Source organism: Trachemys scripta, chromosome 1 (assembly GCF_013100865.1).
Source record: "Trachemys scripta elegans isolate TJP31775 chromosome 1, CAS_Tse_1.0, whole genome shotgun sequence".
NCBI classification, from domain to species: Eukaryota; Metazoa; Chordata; order Testudines; family Emydidae; genus Trachemys; species Trachemys scripta.
The window spans coordinates 43,304,636-43,323,018 of NC_048298.1; the positions used below are offsets into that span (position 1 = coordinate 43,304,636).

At 41.1% G+C, this 18,383-nt stretch overlaps 1 long non-coding RNA gene across 1 annotated transcript in view; it reads left to right on the forward strand.

Moving 5' to 3' along the window:
- Positions 1-12,112: 12,112 nt before the first annotated feature.
- Positions 12,113-18,383, forward strand: part of LOC117876453 — a 90,955-nt gene continuing 84,684 nt past the window's right edge. The window contains exons 1-2 of the long non-coding RNA XR_004645495.1: positions 12,113-12,263; positions 17,373-17,446. This is a non-coding gene — a long non-coding RNA (uncharacterized LOC117876453). The remainder of the gene's footprint in view (positions 12,264-17,372; positions 17,447-18,383) is intronic.

Consider the following 18,383-nt stretch of genomic DNA (forward strand, 5'->3'; position numbering starts at 1 on the left):
CATAGCACCAATCCTTGAGCCTTCTGTTCATCTTCATTACAGTGTGATGCCTTTGCCCTCCTTCTCTAGGGACTTTAAATATTCAGCTAAAAAGCAGCTGAGCTTCTACTTCTTTAAACATCTTACACAGCCAAGCATAGTCCTCCTTGATCCATTCCAGGAGGAATCTAGCAATGTCACATGCCTCAAACTGCATCACAATCAGTGTATTTTTCTCTGCTGCCATCAGAATTTTCTTCAGCCTCACATCCGCATCTTTGCAGACAGCATGCACTTCTGTGCTCTGGATCCAGTCTGGAGACAGGCCTGTTGATTTTTCTGAGTATGGCGTCCTTAATTACAAAGACCTGTCTCTTCCTGGTGTTGGTATGAATCTGGTTTGTATTCTCTCTTGCAGTCCTCTGTATATCATCCTCATATTTCTTTAGGCTCTGGTCCCTGGCTACCTCCATTATTTTTTCTCTTCTGCAGGAACTGGCTTCCCTTGAGATCATGATGAACATCAGCAGTATCTCTGAGCACTTTCAAATCCCATTGAAGATAGTGAGATCTGAGGATGTTCAATGCCTTGCAGGATAGGGCCCTTATTTATCAGTAAGGAAGATAATCAGAATGGGTCATTACTATTAATTAAATCCCTTGAGCTATCATCACCATTTACTTCAGCAGCAGTATGAGTTGTAAATTTCCTTATGTTGCCCCATCGTCAAAATTCCAACGCAGTATTCTACCACATATGGTTATATAGCTTTTCAATAGAAAGATTTATTGACATTGAAGCATTGAATTAGTGTCTTTCATCACTAAATTTTTATATTAACCGAAAACATATTTCAGCTCTGCCCAACAGATACATATGCATCTCTACCTTGATATAACGCTCCTCGGGAGCCAAAAAATCTTACCGCATTATAGGTGAAACTGCGTTACATTGAAGTTGCTTTGATCCACTGGAGTGCGCAGCTTTACCGCATTATATCTGAATTTGTGTTATATAGGGTCGTGTTATATTGAGGTAGTGGTGTATAATATATCACAAAACAAAAACAAAAACAAAAAAAAGCATAAAAAATTAAAAAAAAAAGGCAACCCTCACGAAATGATACTTATAGATATTTTTCCATACAGAGACCAGCTATATTATCAATCTAATTTTACCAGTCTTAATGGAATAAGTTTGGCAAAAATGAAACACTTCAAAATGAATAGGCATCATTTTCTGTATGTTACATAAGCAGGGAAGTATCAGCAAGTAGAGATGTTATTGTTAAAGGCAAAATTCACTTTCAATTACACTGAACTACGTAAATCTGAGTAAATCTATTGAAGTGAACAGTTATTAGGATTTAACCTAGTGTAAGAGAAAAGTTTGGCCCATTCAGAAAACTTATGATAAATGTCAGCTGTTTCCTCAAAGAATCCCTCTTTTTACTAGAAATCTATATAATATTCTTCATTGCTAATCAGAAAATAATAAATGGGTAACACAATAATATAGAATTTCAACAATATGACTTCAAATCAAAAATATCTTTTTATATTGTTTGGACTCCTATAATCCCATACTATTTGTTTTCTCAGATATGAAAAGTCTAAATTATGCAGTATTTGTTTAAATCCACAAAGTAATTCAAAAAACAACACAACCCAATGTTTACCTTTGAATTATAACAGATTACGCCACCTGGTTCTCCAGCATTTAACCATCACAAGAAAAAGGAAAATAATTTATGAAAAACATTTTTTTGCACACGTAGACACTCACAAAAGAAATTAATGTAAATGTTTTCTGTTCATGTCATTTTAAGCTTGATTGCAAATACATTTTAACATAGGAAGATACACATTTCTTAGCAAAGGAGTAGTCATTGGTGCAGTACTGCAGTTCCCTTTTCTTTTGCTTTGATTTTTACATTGCTTTTACTTTTTTAGCTTTTATATATAGCTGAAAAGCCAATAGCTTCACAAATAAAATAATTCAAAATGCTTCCACACTATTGCCACGATATCTCAGGACTACCACCCTGTCACACAGCCCTGGTAGAACTCCCACAACTGGACATTCACCAGGCTGCTGGGTTTGGGTCCCAACATGCTAGACCTGTGTGCTCTTAAGTTTCCATTGGTCTGAGCAGGCTCCAGCATTGTCCCTTTTCTTGGAACTCTCTGGCACATTTCTTCAGCACAGGCTCTCTGTTACCCCTTCACTGAAATGGGGCCTCATGGACCACTTGATTTAGGCCTTCAGGGCGAGTGCTGATCCCCAGTGTACCCAGTAGCTTAATCACACCCTCACAAAGTCTGTGCTTTCCTTCTTACATGTCCCTGAGGAGGTGAACTGTAGGCCTAGAGTCCCCACATGGCTCATGGAAAGGGTGTGCTTAAGTTACTGGTGACTCTGGGGAGCAGTTGAGCCATAAGGCCCCATTTCTGTGAAGGGGTAACAGACAGAGAGCCTGTGCCCAAGAAATGTGTCAGAGAGGCAAAGGAAAGAGACAATGCTTGAGTCTACTTAGACCAAGGGCAACTAAGAGCACACAGGTCATGTTGAAACCCAAACCCAGCAGCCTGGTGAGTGACCAGCTGGGGAAGCTCTACTAGGGCTGTACAAAACCCATGCAAACAGACATCTGTGACTGCTTTGGAGCACCTTGACTTCAGTTGGACTCTGTCTGCCCACATTGTTCCCACTACAGGATCAGGGCCTGTTTTTGAAAGTGATGATTCTAAGTCTTGTCATCTAAAGAGAGAGAGCGTTACTGCAATATGTTCTGTCTTGGGAACTGAACTAACAAAGCTACAGCAGATAGTTTGAAAATTCATCATTGTATCAACTGTCCCTTTAACTTCACACTGTGCTGATCAGCTCATTCCATAGTGGGGAAGCCTAGTTGTGATCCAGTTCTAAGGTTCTGGTCCTGCTTGTTTCACACATTTGAATAGTTCCTTTGATTTTAATGATGTGCATAAATTTAAGCATATGTGTCATTGCTTGCAATAGCAGGAACTTAGATTGGAAGTTCTTTGGAGCAGGAACAGTGTCTCTCTCTATATTTGTAGAGTGACTTCCACAGTGTGGCCTGATCCTGATTGGTCTCTAAGGCCTACTGTAATAAATATAATAATCTAAGGTGGTTAACACTGATTATACTTCTGTAATTGTTACTCCTTTTCACCCCACTCCTACTGTGTTAACAAGGGCCTGGTTTCTAACCTTGGGTGTTCACTCATGTCTCCCACAGAAGTCAACAGAATCTGGGTATGCATAGTCAGGTATACAATTTGTCCCTGAATTGCACTGTAAGTTAAGCATCCTTGTCCACACACTATTTTTGCACGCTAAGATATATTGAATTTCAGGGATTGGATTATTTTATTATTCATTGAAAAACATGGTAGCTGAGACAGTATCATGAAACCTATTGTACAGGAGAATAACTTCTTATTAGTGGCAGTCAGGAACAATAATTATACTTAGCATTATATATTGCATATTACCTATTATATTGCTACATAGAGCTTTACTTGTGTGAAGTGCTGTACAAATATTAAAAATTTAATCCTTACAGTGTCTCTCTATATATTCTATATGTTCAGTGGAGCCATATAAACTCTGGGCCAGATTCTTCCACCTTAACTTGCAGAGTACAGTATTATTCAGTGTAAGGGCAGCAGAATCAGGCCCAGAGATACTGAATGGCTTACCAAAGACCTCACATTGAGTCAGGAGTAGGATTAGAATCAAGGATTAGAATCAAGCACTTGCTTCTATGATGAATCTTCTAGGTTATACTGCCTCTCAATCTACTTGTCCTATTTTTGTTGAATTGGTAATATTTATGTAAAAGAATCATTTGTGATAAAAACACATTTACTCAGATTCTTAATTATTTTAAAATGTTAGAAAATGATGAATGATGCATTTTTATTTACTAGATTCTTTTTTTAATCATGATTTGTGTCACATTGCATTAGGATGGAGATTGGAATTCAATTAAAATGCACAAAAACAGCATCTTAAGATTGTTTTTATTAGTTAAATAAAATTACCTTAAATGTGCTGGTTACATAAGAAAAAATAAATGTATCAAAACACGTTTTTTCATTTAAAACTAATTATTAAGCAAAGGAATCAATCAAAATTAGGAACCGAAATACCGTGGTGGATCTGGGCCCACATCCTTCAAGATTTTAGAACTAATAGATCTCATTTTCTCAATCCTAGCTTTTATTCATACATTGAAAGAGGAAACCAAGCTTTCCTGCCTTTTTCAATGAGATGAATTAGTCATTGAGCTGAATTAGCTGAAGAAACTGAAATGAAAATATTCTCTTTGCACCTGCAGAAGAGGCCAGTGCTATCAAAAGCTGGTTTAATAATTAAACAAACTCTGGTCCCAGCTGCTTAGCCAGTGACTTCCACTATTTCAGTAGTTTGACTTCCCTTAAAACTTCAGCAGTAAACCTGTACTGCTTGAACTTTTAAAATTTAAATTATTTTAATAAATTATAAGTTTAGGCCTTAACATAAGTTGTCATAATTCATAATTTAATTCTAAAGAAATTTATTTTTCAAAAGAAATATGTAGTTTATTTAAATTAAAACTATGATTTGATTTTACTTAAAAAATCATTCATTTTTATGTACCCTGATTTGAACCAATTTAGAAAAGGCAAGTTTCAACTGTTTAAAATACTTTTAAACTGCCCAAACCTTCTCATACATATAACCATTACAAATCAGTTGGCCTACATGAGATTTTACATATTGGTCAGTCAAATCGGAAACTCTAATGCAGAATCTAGCACCCAGGCAATAATGTTGATTTGTGACCATGTGTGAAAGGTTTAAGTTCCAGAAACTAAGTTATAGTTTACATAGATTCACCAAAATAGCTTTTGTTTCCATTGGTGAGAAGTATAATACTGTTAATATTCCTCATTTTACTGAATTGTTTTGGAATATTATTTGTGAGAACTAAATAAATTGTGAATTGTTTATTCAAAATGACAGAGAGAGTTGCAGAATTTCATGGCATATGAAAAGCACATCACATGCACAGACTTTCAGTCTCTGGCAGCATACTTAGACGGTGCCAAACTGAAAAGTAGGCAGCATGCAACAGCTGAAAAGACTAAGTTTGACATGCAGATAATTTCACCATGAGGATTGTTGTATGCTATGAAATACTTTAACTCCTACAACAAAATAGCAAATTACATGTTGCTTGTTCAGGTATATTGTGTTGTTGGATTATAGGTACAGTGTATTGTGATTGAAAAATTATAAAATCTGGGAAGAGTTATGTGTATGTATATGAAATTATCGAGTGGCACAGGTAAATATATGGTCTACTGCATTTGTAGTGCACAGAAATCCACTGATATGTTGCTTGGGAATTACAAAAGAACTATAGGACTCTAGGTATCTATTTGATTTTAAAACTACTATTTTTTCAACAATAAAGGAAAAACAAATCAAAACAGATAATGTTTATGAAAAGCCTAGAATTGTTTCTGTTTTGCTATTGAAAAATCAGTCAGCAAAGGGAGTCCAAGTCATTGAAAACTCACTTCTGATCTGTGCTGACATTAATGAAACCAACAAAAAAGCAAGTGCACAAAGACAGAATCAAAACAAAACTGAGAAAGTTAGGTTAAATTTGCACTTCATTGAAAATAACAGACAAAACAATGCTCTTGCTAAATAGGAAAAGACCAAATTTGTGAATAGGTGATATGAATGTATCAGCAGGGCTTAAAAATACCCTCAAAGATATTGCATGTTTTAAGTGATAGAAAAACATGCATAGTAACAATTTACTTACATCAAGAGATCAAAATTCCAAAGTAGGTAGGCTGCATGTTCCCCAAAGTGATTGTGTGGTTTCCTGATTGAATTTGGTACAATGGGCTCTGCTATCCAACTTTTAGACCCTATGGCTCCCTGATCTTTTGCCCCCCAGGCCCCCTCAACAAACTGACAATTGCAAGAGAAGGCAGCCTAATTGACTGAGAGTAGGAGAAAGTGACATTTTTCAGCTGATTTTTTTTTTTTTTTTTTTTTGCTGAGAAAGGCAGATTTGCATGGACCAAAACATTTTGTGAATCTGTCAAATTCATTAAAAAAAAAATTTCTGACCAAAACAATAACAAAAATCCAAAAAAAACAGAAATGTTTCATTTCAACCTTTTTTTAAACAAAATATTTTGATTTTTGATTCAAAATGACAGTTTTCAAATTCAAATGGTTTTCAGACTTTATAAAAAAAAAGTTAAAACCCACAAAAACGAAACAAAACATTTATGTTCGTATTGAGCTAAATGTTTCCCCATCTTTTATTTTGTGTCGAATGAGTTTTTTTGGTTAGCCAAAATATTCATTTTTTGTTTGTTTCAGGTCAACCCAAAACAATTTTCTTGCCCCTGATTTTTTTCAATCCACCAAACTGCACTAGTTCAGAGTTCCAAGGTGTCACCTACAAACTCACTTTTGGCCACCAGGTGGCTGCCTACAATTGGGACACCTCCTCTGGTGAGCTGCCAACATAGTCTCTACCTGTAAATAAAAGGGGGCAGCTTTTATTTACAGAAACTGATTAGGTGCAGGCAGCCAGTCCATGGGGTTCAGCAGTTGGACTTCATTATTCTTACAGAGGGGGTTGGTTGTGGCATGATGATTCCTCTGGTACTTGGAGAAGCAGCAAGAGTAAAGAATGCCAGTGGCAACCAATATTTCCAACCAATAGTTGTCTCTTTGCACCCTGCCCCACTGTTGGACAACATCTATAGGGGAGGTCTTCTGAAAGATTCTATCACGTACCACTTGTTCATGGGTAATTAGGAAGATAAAGGGCCCTATGGGGGAAAAGGAGAAAGAATGAGTTCCGGGCAATTAGGTAAGAGAGAGACAGTGTTAGGGAACAGAGGAGTAAGGAGATGTTTATGGAGGTAAACAGAAACCGGGTAGAGAAAGAGCATGTCCTGGGAGAAGATGGACCCAGAGAAAGATGAGGGGTCCTTCATAGGGTTAACTTAATTGGGGTACTGTGGAGATAACCCTTTTAACCTTCTGCTATCTGATGGCTGGTGTAGAGCAGCAGCTACAATTTCATCTGAAGTTGATCGAGTCAGATGGCTACATCAGGAGTAGCAGAATTTATTGCAGTGATGCCTCCTTCATATTTATGAATTGGGCAGTAGGTAGTGATCTGTTTGATGGTCTGTCGTGGGGAGCCACACTTGCATGCCAGGAAGTCCTTGATTTTCCATTTGTGCATTAGATGTGCACATCTACCATGGTTGGTTCGGATTTGGTTCAGAGTTGACCAAGATGTCTGTGGAAGGTCAAACCCAGGAACCTTCTGCATGGGATACAGCACAAGGTGCTTAAGTTTTAAGTCTTGTTTAGGCCAATCTGCTTTCCAAGCCTCCTTCTGATCATAGCCTGATTGCATGAGGCTAAGTGAATGTTCCCAGAAAGCCTTGCGGGACTTAAGACGTTGGCATGTGGGGTGGGGGAGGGGCGTTGTCGAGGTCTTGGTGGATAAGAAGACATCTGTTTTCCTACATTTGCTGAGCTTCACGGAACTGGCTGTTTTAATGAAACTTAGTCTGTTAAATACGAGGGGGGATGATGCAATCATCTTTTTTTTTTGTTGCCTCAATTTTGGAAGCCAGCCCTTTCTTTGATTTTCAGCTGTCATATTTTTTGCACTCCATTTCTCCTAAACCCAGTCCTAATTCCTCAGATTAAAATTGTGCTCCTTCCAACCTTAGCATGTATGTTAATGTAGTTAAGTGGGGAGTATGAATCCCCTCAGTTTCTGGAATCCTTAAGGAATCACAAAATGTGGCTGAAACCTTTCCCTTCTGTTTTGAAGTGCCAGGAGGCAACATCATCATGAGCTGTAGAATATCCTATCTTGGACAAAATTGTCACATACTGTCATATGAAAAGATGTAACTGCAGTGCACATCAGAATGAAGCCATTTAATAAAGAACTATAACAGTAAAATATAAATCCCCACCTATCTTACTTAATTGGGCATGCAAACTCCATTTTAGCAGTAACATGAAATGTCATCTAATGGTGTTCATACTGGTTACCCGAAGGATGAACTAGCAATCAGACACATTGCTCATTCTATTTGGGCTTGTGAGTTGCTATGCAAATCAGTATGCAGATATAGTCTGAGGCTGAAACAAACAGCCATGCCTCAGTGATGAGATGAAACATGAAGCTCTTAGTTGGAACCTTTTGGTGTTGCTATTACTGAGCCTCATTGCCTAAAGAACAGTATGCATACTATTACCATAAATGTTTGACAGTGTGTCTCTTTTATAATGTGCTTCTACTGAGCTCATTGTGACCTTATTGTGTCTTTACTTTTAAGGATTGAACAATAGCTTTGTCCTGACTGCAGCTGTAACATAATAATGAATCTCAAGAAACCAGATTCCAAAATTATTGTTTAACCATAGATCAATAAATATAGATCTTTAATTGACATTATTATTGCTTTATTATTTAGAAATTACAAAGCCATATAAGTACTATTTATTTTTCCAGCTATATGAATGTCTCAAAATCCATGGCTAAGAAAGCTCATCTTTGTTCCCCACTCCCTCCCATCCAAAAGGCTTGCAGTACTAACAAGACGCTCATTTAAATTTCAGTCTCTGATGCTCAAGAAAATAATTACTTATACCTGTTCTTTTGTGGCTCAGTAGAGCTGGATAGATACCTAGGGGGAAAAAAACATTCAGTCAGATAAAACAATGAATTAATTATGGTGATGGTCACATTCTTTTTGTGGTCCCTTTCTACAAATATTCTGGTGAATGAGTTTTCTGACAGGCTGTTGAAAAATGAATTCTAACGGGATATTATATAAGTAAAAAGCATATTTTGGATTTGTAAATTAGAGTAATGACACTGGACACCTGATTCTAAGAGTTATGCTCTTCCAGGCAGAGAAGAGGAAAAAATTACTTAAGTGTGATTGATGCTTGTTATGCTCATTAAAATAGTCTCACTCTAACTTTGTACTCCTCCTAATGTTGTATCCACCTGTTTTTCTCATCATATACTTAGGCCCTGATCCTGAAAACACTTACACACATGCTTAAATCTTATGCACATGAATAATCTCATTGAAACCAATGGGATTACATGTGTAGAAGTGTTTGCAGGACTGGGACCTTGGAATGTAAGCTATTTGGGGCAAGGATCATCTTTTCATTATATGTACAGCACCTTGCATGATGAGGCCTCAGTCCCTGAATTTCTTGCCACTGTACAAATAAATAGGACCCTATCAAATTCATGGTTTGTTTTGGTCAATTTCATGGTCATAGGATTTTAAAAATAGTAAATGTAATGATTTCAGGTATTTAAATGTGAAATTTCATGGTGGTGTAATTGTAAGGGTCCTGACCCAAAAAGGAGTTGTGTGGGGGGGGGGGGGCGGGGCACAAGGTTATTGTACAGGGATTGCAGTATTGCCCCCTTACTTCTGCACTGCTGCTGGTGAGGCACTGCCTTCAGAGCTGGGTGCCCGGCCAACAGTTGCCACTCTCCAGCTCTGAAGACAGTGCAGAAGTAAGCGTGGCAATAACCCCGCTAAAATAACCTTGTGACCTCCTGCAAATCCCTTTTGGGTCAGGACCTCCAATTTGAGAAACGCTGGTCTCCCCTGTGAAATTTGAATAATATAGGGTAAAAGCACACAACAGACCAAATTTCACAGGGGGAGATGGGAGAGACCGTGACAGGTTTTTTGTAGGGCCTACAACTAAATAATAAAGTGATTAATCAAATGAATCAACACTTCTTGACTCTTCAGTATGTGTAACAAACTGCTCATTAAGTTAATTCAGACCAAGATTCATTCACAAAAAGTATTTGGGAAATAATTATGAATGAGTAAATTCATAGCAACCTTACTCTGTTCCTGGACAATTCATAAACAAAAGAAGGAGGCTACGTTCCCTGAATAAATTATTCACTCCAAATGATTCTTAGTTCTCTGGCTTGATCATTGCTGCCCCAGTTTTCTGGCTGTATCTTGCATGTGAAGAATAAAACTATCATCCCAGTCCTCAAAGCTCTTGCTGATGCAAAGTGGCCATCTGAATTAAGTCAGAATTGGGCCCTGTTAGGCAGTTCTCTTTTGAAGTTGAATCTGTAGTTCCTCCATCCTCCTTCTCTGAGGGTCTGCTTCTACTCCTCTTGAATTGAATGCGAGATTTGCCTCTGATTTCAAGAAGAGTAGATTTGAGCCTTCAGGCTCTGACATCTCAGGCTCTGTTTACACACAAAGATCAGCAAGTAAAAATTCAGATTGTGATCATTCATGGCAGTGATGTCAGCCTGAACATTAAGGTTCAACAGTGCTATTGGTTCTCCGCTTAAAGCAGTTTGACATTTTTAATGATTCTGTAGCATGATTTTTCATTGCAGGTCTAACAGATGAACAGCAGGTAAAATCCATATACTCAGTGGAGCTAAGTCACTAGACTTAGAAATTCTAATGAATGACACACTGTGATCCTGAGCCTGAAAACACTTAAGCAACGGAGTACATATTACATTTAATGAGAGTACTCATGTGCATAAAGTTACCTGGCTATGTAAGACTTTGCAGATTCAGGACTTAGTTCTCTATTTGCTAAACTTCATACTGTGATTGACTCTTAAAATGTCTCTTGTCCTCAATCACTTATGTTATGAGCTTGGCAGGACAAGCCAACTTAAATTATTATTATTATTAGTAGTAGTTTATTTCCTCACAAAGTAAAACAGAATAAAGTGTTTTATTAACTAATTTAATCAAAGCCTAGATATGATAGGTGTGGTGGGGCGACGACTCACCGGTGTGGCACCTCCTGCTGGTTGTCCAGGGAATTAGCTCTTTTTAGCCAGGAGCGCCCTCTGCCGTCTTGCTGCCGCTGGCCCCGTGTCCCTCCCAGACCCCGGTGCCTTTCTAGATGAGGTTTCTGCCCCCTGGAAGTACCCCCTTAGTCTGGGTCTCCTCTCCCAGGGAACGCCCACCCCTCCCTTGCCTCAGTGGCAACTGTCAGTCATCGTCTAGCCCCCACTGTCAGTCATCGTCTAGCCCCCACTGGGGAAGACTGCAGTCTGTACTACTCATCATCAGCAAGGGGGTGGGGGGTCAGACCAGCTGCCTCTGCCTAGGTCTGGGCTGCCCCTCCGCAGCCCTAGTACCCTTTTGTGGGCCCTTAGCTTGGCCTGCAGCCTGGGCTTTGCTAGGCTGGAGCTCCCCAGCTCCCTCTGCCCTTCCCCAGCACTGCTCCACCCTAGGTACCCTCCTCAGCTTCTCAGGCAGCCAGGTCCTTCTCTCTCTGTAGCTAGAGAGAGTGTCTGTCCTTCTGGCCCACTACCCTCTTATAAGGGCCAGCTGGGCCCTAATTGCCCCCGCTACAGCTGTGGCTGTTTTCCCAAACAGTCCAGCTTTTTCCCTCTCAGCCCCCTCCCAGGGCTGTTTTAAGCCCTTCAAGGCATGGTGGGGTGATCACCCCGCCACAATAGGGACTAATGAAGTCTTGTCACTAGAAAGGAAACCACTAGAAAGCATTGGTTATAAATAAATTAGGAGCACTTTGGCCTTAGGGGTGAACAAGCTACAATGAATATTTTGAGAAAAGCTGTTCAGTGATGCAAACTCCTAAATGTGTATATTTGGTTGGCTAAATGTATTTGGTATTGAACTTATAAAGTGTGACAGGGAAAAACCTATTTTATTTTCAAAAAGTATTGGCTGAAATTGTAGTCAAAATGTCAGTCAATTAGAGTAGTTAGAGTTCTATACACTGTTGAAAGGTACTGACGTTTATTAATTCTGTCTGTGAAACATGGGAGTATTCAGAAACTGCCGAGGTGATAACGAACCTTGAGATTTAGAACTTAGTGCATGTTATTTTAGTATTTACTTGTAGTGGTTCTGTGGTCATCCCTCCCCATCAGGCTCGGAAGGAGGCCACGCTGCCTAACTATGTCACAGAGTAAGAAATCAATTAGCAAGCTTGGGCTCTGACCCTCTGGTCACAGCAGAGCAGCAACACAGTCTATTGCCCAGCCTCCTGGCTGAGGCAGGTGGCAATCTACGATCTATAGCTCTGGCCCTTTGGGTAGGGCAGAGCAATGAGCAGTCTTTAGCGGCAGCCTTCGGGCTGGAGCAGACAGCAAATACAGTCTGGGGCTCTGACCCTCTCGGTGGGGCAGAGTAACAAGGCACAGGTAAGGCACAGACCTTCCAGTCTAGGGTGAGTAGGCCACTACCCCAGGGGGTGGGGTTGGCGGCAGGGGGTAGGGGGACTTGGGCCCACCCTACTCTACCAGGTCCCAGTTGAGGACCCTAACAATGGTGGGTGGTCCTGCCACTTGGTCAGCAGGGAAGTCACTGAAACACGCTGATTCATTTCCTGGATACACAACCGGACTAATGTCTGGTTATCCTGGGCTACTTCCTACTGCCCTTCCTTGGTGTGGCTCCGTAGTCCATAGCTCCTCAGTCTCCCTGGGGTATATGACAGATGGCAGTCCCAGCAACTCCTCTCCACAGTTGGTCTCCTCCAGGGGAAGGATGCCGCTCAGCTTGGTCTCTGGTCTGGGGATCCGCAGAGAGGTAGAGACGTATGCCTCCTTCCCTGGCTCCAGCTCAACTGAGATGGAGGGCCTGCCTCTTTTGGCATGGGGGGCAGAGGTGGTTTGGCCCCGCCCCCCATGAGGTGTGGGGCAGTTCCTCCCCATCAGGCTCGGAGGGAGGCCACTCTGCCTCACTACAGTACTAAAGAAAAAAAAACACCTTTATTTTATGAATATTTTGGGAAGTTCACATGAAAAAAAGGAATAGGTTTTAATTGTAATGTATTGAAATCTTTTGCTGTTTCTCTCTCTCTTTCACACACACACACACACACACACACATTAACAGACAAATCTTAAATTTAGTGGCTGTTAAAGTTGCCTCAGGACACACCCACCAACCTTCAAAGCAGAAGTTAAGAAGCTAAAGGAAATGTTTCCAGCATTCCTTGCCACCTTCAATTTGCCCACAATTCTGTCAATGACACACTCCTGCCCTCCATAGCAGATTCATCTTCCATCTTCACCACATACCTGCCAACATTGCCCCAAAAGACGGAGTTATTTTAAATTTGCATAGATTTCCATCTCTTCACACATTTAAGCAGAACTTATTAAAGTGTTTGCTGATTATGCACAAACTTCCAATTTTTCTTCACACCGGGCTTAGGGTAGGAATGGCTCTTATAGACCCTGATGGCTCAGTGAGCTGATTGCTGGGCAAGGGTGCCTGTTGCAAGGAGTCCTTGCTCCTCTCCCCTAGAGTGAGGGAAGAAGGTGCTGTCTCTTCCATCCCCTTGTTTTCTTTCAATCTTATCCCTTTTTATATTATAAAATATAGCAAGGGGTGTGAGATGTGAGGGACAAGGTGGATGGGCAGGGGGAAAGAAAGATTGTGTGAATTTGGGGAAAAGTGGTGACAGGATTTTAGGAGGGAAAAGGCTGAACAGGTGGAGAAAAAGTGAGAAGTTTCCCCCTGTTCAAAATCTCGCTCCCCCCCATCCAATTGTGCTCTTTCCTCCAAAATAGACTATTGAATCTGTCATCAACTAAAACAGAGCCCCAAAATTGATATAGATCGCTATTTCACATACAGCAACTCACAACTGATTCAGACACACATACGAGATAGAGACCTGATACCCCCTCCCCACCCCCACACCACACACACAAACTGCTCTACCTTTTTTGCTGATTCTGCTGCCCCATCCTGCTGGGTGCTCTCCTGTGTTCTGGGCCTTGCTCCCCCTTGTCGCTTACAAGAAAAGCAGCAGTTTCTTTTACTCTGTGTCAGGAGTAAGGCTCTGCAGCTGCTCCTGACACCCTAACGGGCCAGCTAGGCTTCCTGACAGACCGCCCTGTCTGAGTGGCTGAGGAAGCCAGCAGGCTGGTTCTTTAGCTCAGCAGCAGCAGCCGCTTGCTAGGGTGCTTTCTGCACACACTGACGGACTCTCTGCGTCCTTGTGCTCACCTTTCCAAGCCCTGCTCCTGCTTTGCTCCTCCAGAGCTTCAGCCCAGATCCTGCCCTGCACCTAGCTTTTTTTCACCCTGTCCCAGCCTTGCTCCCACCTCTGTACCAGCTCTGCTCCTGCCTTCCCTGACTCCTGGTAATCCAGCTCCGATCCTTGTCTCTGACTCCTGATTCCAACTCTGTCTCAACCCTTGGCTCTGGCAGTCAGACTGACCACTAGGCTGGACTGTTATGAACTCATCTGCTAACACTCTGCTAGGGGAAGAACAATACAGTTGCTCTTTACCCTCCCTGTTCCCCAGGCCTGGGGAGGGGTCACCAGGTCAAAGGCTATCCATTAACCTGAGTGGGTTGGGAAGTCAAGGGCAGGGCCGGCTTTAGGAAGTGCGGGGTCCAATTCGAACAGTTTCGACGGGGCCCAGACAGGGATGACTAAAAAAAAAAACACGTAAAAATAACACGTGGGGCTTGTAGTCACCGGGCCGCGCTCCTAGTCTTTGGTGGCAGGTCCTTCACTCGCTCCGGGTCTTCGGCGGCACTGAATGACCCGCCACCAAAGTGCGGTTTATACGGCAATAACTTTCCTCTAGAAGTGTTAATAGTGGGCCACAGTGCCTATTGCAGCTGCACAGATGGGCCTCAGGAAAAAAACGTTTGGGAATGTCTGCCTTAACCTGTAATTTTCTCACTGACCAGTAGGAAGTGCAAGAAACTAATATTCTAAAATGAAAACCTGTAGAGGTTGCGACTACTAAAGATCAATACATACTCCAGCTCATCTCACACAAGCCTTAAGTGAAACCTCATTGTCTTTTCTATCAGCACACCAGTACATCACACAGTCTATTCATTTGTAAAGTGATTTGGCCTCAATGTGCTCCATTACATGAGGCACAGGAGATGTTAGAATTTGGCCCTCAGTGAGCATGTTCCTAAACTGCCAGTCAATTTATATATTGTGTGACAAAGTTCCTCCTCTATCTTGGTGGGTCCTGCGCTTATTGGCGGATTTTCTTGCTTCAGAGATTCACCATGTGGGTTGGGGAACAGCCCAGAGACTTTTCCCTCTGGAAGAACCCACAGTCCAGGTCAATTGGGAGGTTTGGGGGGAACCCAGGCCTGCCCTCTACTCCGGGTTCCAGCCCAGGGCCCTGTGGATTGCAGCTGTCTCTAGTGCCTCCTGTAACAGCTGCATGACAGCTACAACTCCCTGGGCTACTTCCCCATGGCCTCCTCCAAACACCTTCCTTATTCTCACCATAGGACCTTCCTCCTGGTGTCTGATAATGCTTGTGCTCCTCAGTTCTCCAGCAGCACACCATCTCACTCTCAGCTCCTTGCGCCTCTTGCTCCCAGCTCCTCACATTCATACCACAAACTGAAGTGAGCTCCTTTTAAAACCCAGGTGCCCTGATTAGCCTGCCTTAATTGATTCTAGCAGCTTCTTCTTGATTGGTTCCAGGTGTCCTAATTAGCTGCTTGCCTTAACTGGTTCTAGCAGGTTCCTGATTACTCTAGTGCAGCCCCTGCTCTGGTCACTCAGGGAACAGAAAACTACTCATCCAGTGACCAGTATATTTGCCCTCTACCGACTCCTATACCCCACTGGTCTGGGTCTGTAACAATTGTTATGAACTGTGTAAGACCTTGTTAAGTGTCAGGTTAAAACCTCAATGAGGTTGATAGGTATGAACTCGCCCTTCAATTAACATAACTGTAAACATAAGCCCCAACTAAGAAAAATGGTGTGTGTGTGAACCTGACCAGGAACATTTGGGCTGAGTATTATTTGAGTAGGTATGTGGGAGAGTGTCCAAGAACACACAGGTACTGAGGCCGCAGACAAGAACACAGCGAGAGACAAAGGAAAAGAGGGGGGGAAAAAAAATCACCACCAAGCAAGAGCCTGTAAGCACAGTATGATGCTAAGAGTGTGCTGTCTTCTAAAGAGTTTTCCAAGCTCTGCTCCTTTTGTTCTTGGTTCCTTCTACATTCAGAAGACACAGGACTTGATACATTCTTTGTCAATTAAGAAACCTTTATCAAAGAAATACCTGAGTACAACCAATTTCTATTTCCAAATGATAAATCCCCAGGGCCCCAAACTGTCTAGCCACTTGGGTCAAAAGTGGCAACAAAATAATAAAATAGGAAGGCGAGTAACTATCTATGCCTACAGTCTTAGACCATTGTGATATCAGAGGTAATGCAACAAATCACCACCCTTACTGTACAGCTAATTTGTATGCAACAATTTCATTGGTGTAACGAGTAAGTCATCTGAAGGAGACTGCACAGATGGAGGATTATTTGGCTTAACTGTCACAGTTCTTCAAAACCACCCACACAACACCACAACCAGAACATGATAGCCCCAAACACACACAGCCCTTCACTGCAGCATCTACTCCTCATTCTCCACTGCACAAGTGAAATCTCCCAAGACAACATATACCCTCACTTATACTCACCATAAACATGAGTGGCAAAGTTATAGTCAGCACTAGTAATTTTAAAATGTCACTGCATTGCCATATAACAACCTGTGTTTTTTTTAAAGGCACTCTAACATTTTTTATATTCATTCATCTATTGTTATCCTACTGTTCTTTATCGGGATTTCATTGTTTCATTTTTCATTTATGATATTGTAATCACACCAGGAGCAGAACAAGAAGGAAGGAAAATTCACTCTAAGGTCAGGTTTGAACACGTTCCCCAACCAGAGGTTTATTACAGAGGTTCTAGTTTTGTCCAAATTGACCACAAAGACACAAAAATCTCAGCTATGTTCCTTCCTGCAGCACTTACCTCAACAAACCTAAACATGACAAGCCATTCATAGTAGTTCCTGTGTTTCTCCAGAGCATTTTGGTCAGCACTAAACAGTATTTTGGTCAACACTACCTCATTTGCCTTTCTCCTCTGTGAAAATAACATCCTTCTTTTAAGTGCCAAGCTTAAATAGGTTTAGTTGCACTTAATTAGCTCCCAGCTAGTCAGAGCTTCCCTGAGCAATCTCTGTATCCTGGCTCGGAACTAACCCCCCTAATTCCTGGCTGGCTCATGGAACCCTTCCCTTAAGTTGTGGCATGTCTTTGGGGTTGCCAAAGGATCTGTACAACCAAATATAACATATACACTACAAGTATGATTAGATTCATGTTTTGAAATGGCCTATACAACACAATTTCATAATGTCAGTAGGACAGATGTATTTTTAAAATTTATTTTATGCTTTAGTACTTGTAAAAATTTCATTTAAGATTTTGGCCTTATTCTGTTCCCAGATACACTGGTGTAAATCTAGACCGATTGCACTGACACTGACATTAGAGGAACCACACTGAGACCTATAACTGAGGTGAGATTTTTCTCTTATTTTCCAGTCTGAATACATTTCCACTGTTATGAGATCTTGCAGTTTCTTTGCTGGTGCCTTTGCAAAGCCAGGCCAAATCCATGGAATAATGATGTAGGTACAAGCTCAGTAAACAACGAAACCACATCTATATATTACTGTGTAGGAGCAGGATTTTATATGTGTACTATCAGAATTCATGTATGATTGATCATCCTGCCAGCCACCCTTTTTGAATAGCAGAAAGGAATGACCCTCTGAGACACTGGTAGAAACGCATCTGACAGATTGCCAGTGTCTGTACTAATGTTAAGGAAGGGACGGACCAGAACAATCCTTATGACTGATTATGGTCACCCTTTTATTTTAGGATAAGTTATAATGTCTACTATGGTTTCCTATTCCTATATGTATTATAAATTACGCACTCTATTTAAATATAAATTTCTTTGTTTTAAGGTTTAGTAAGTAAGAGACAGGATCTTGTATTGTGTCTATGTTAAGGAGATTAGAGGAATGTTGAAAGCCCGGGCCACAATGTGAACTGTTTTGATTACAAGATTTAGTAAGGTTTAATTTACAATACCTTTCTTGCTCAACATAAAAACTGCTGTATACCTTTGAAGGTCTCTGTAAAAGACTGTTTGTGTGAATGAGGAATGCATGCATCAGGAAAAGATAAGTTGTGAAGCCACTGTTAACCAGATAGTCAAGAAAGAAGGAGCAAAGACACTTACAGAGACTTATTGACACCAGAGAACCATCAACGCACATCCATGATTGAGGAAGGGCAGATTGATGACCCTGAGGTGGAGGCTGGCACCCCTAAAGACAATTGATTAAATCAAATCCAGGACAGGATGACCCTCTCGGAGGTGTTTTGGAATGTTTACATCAAAAGATAATACCAATGAAGGAATAACCGGTCATAAACTGACAC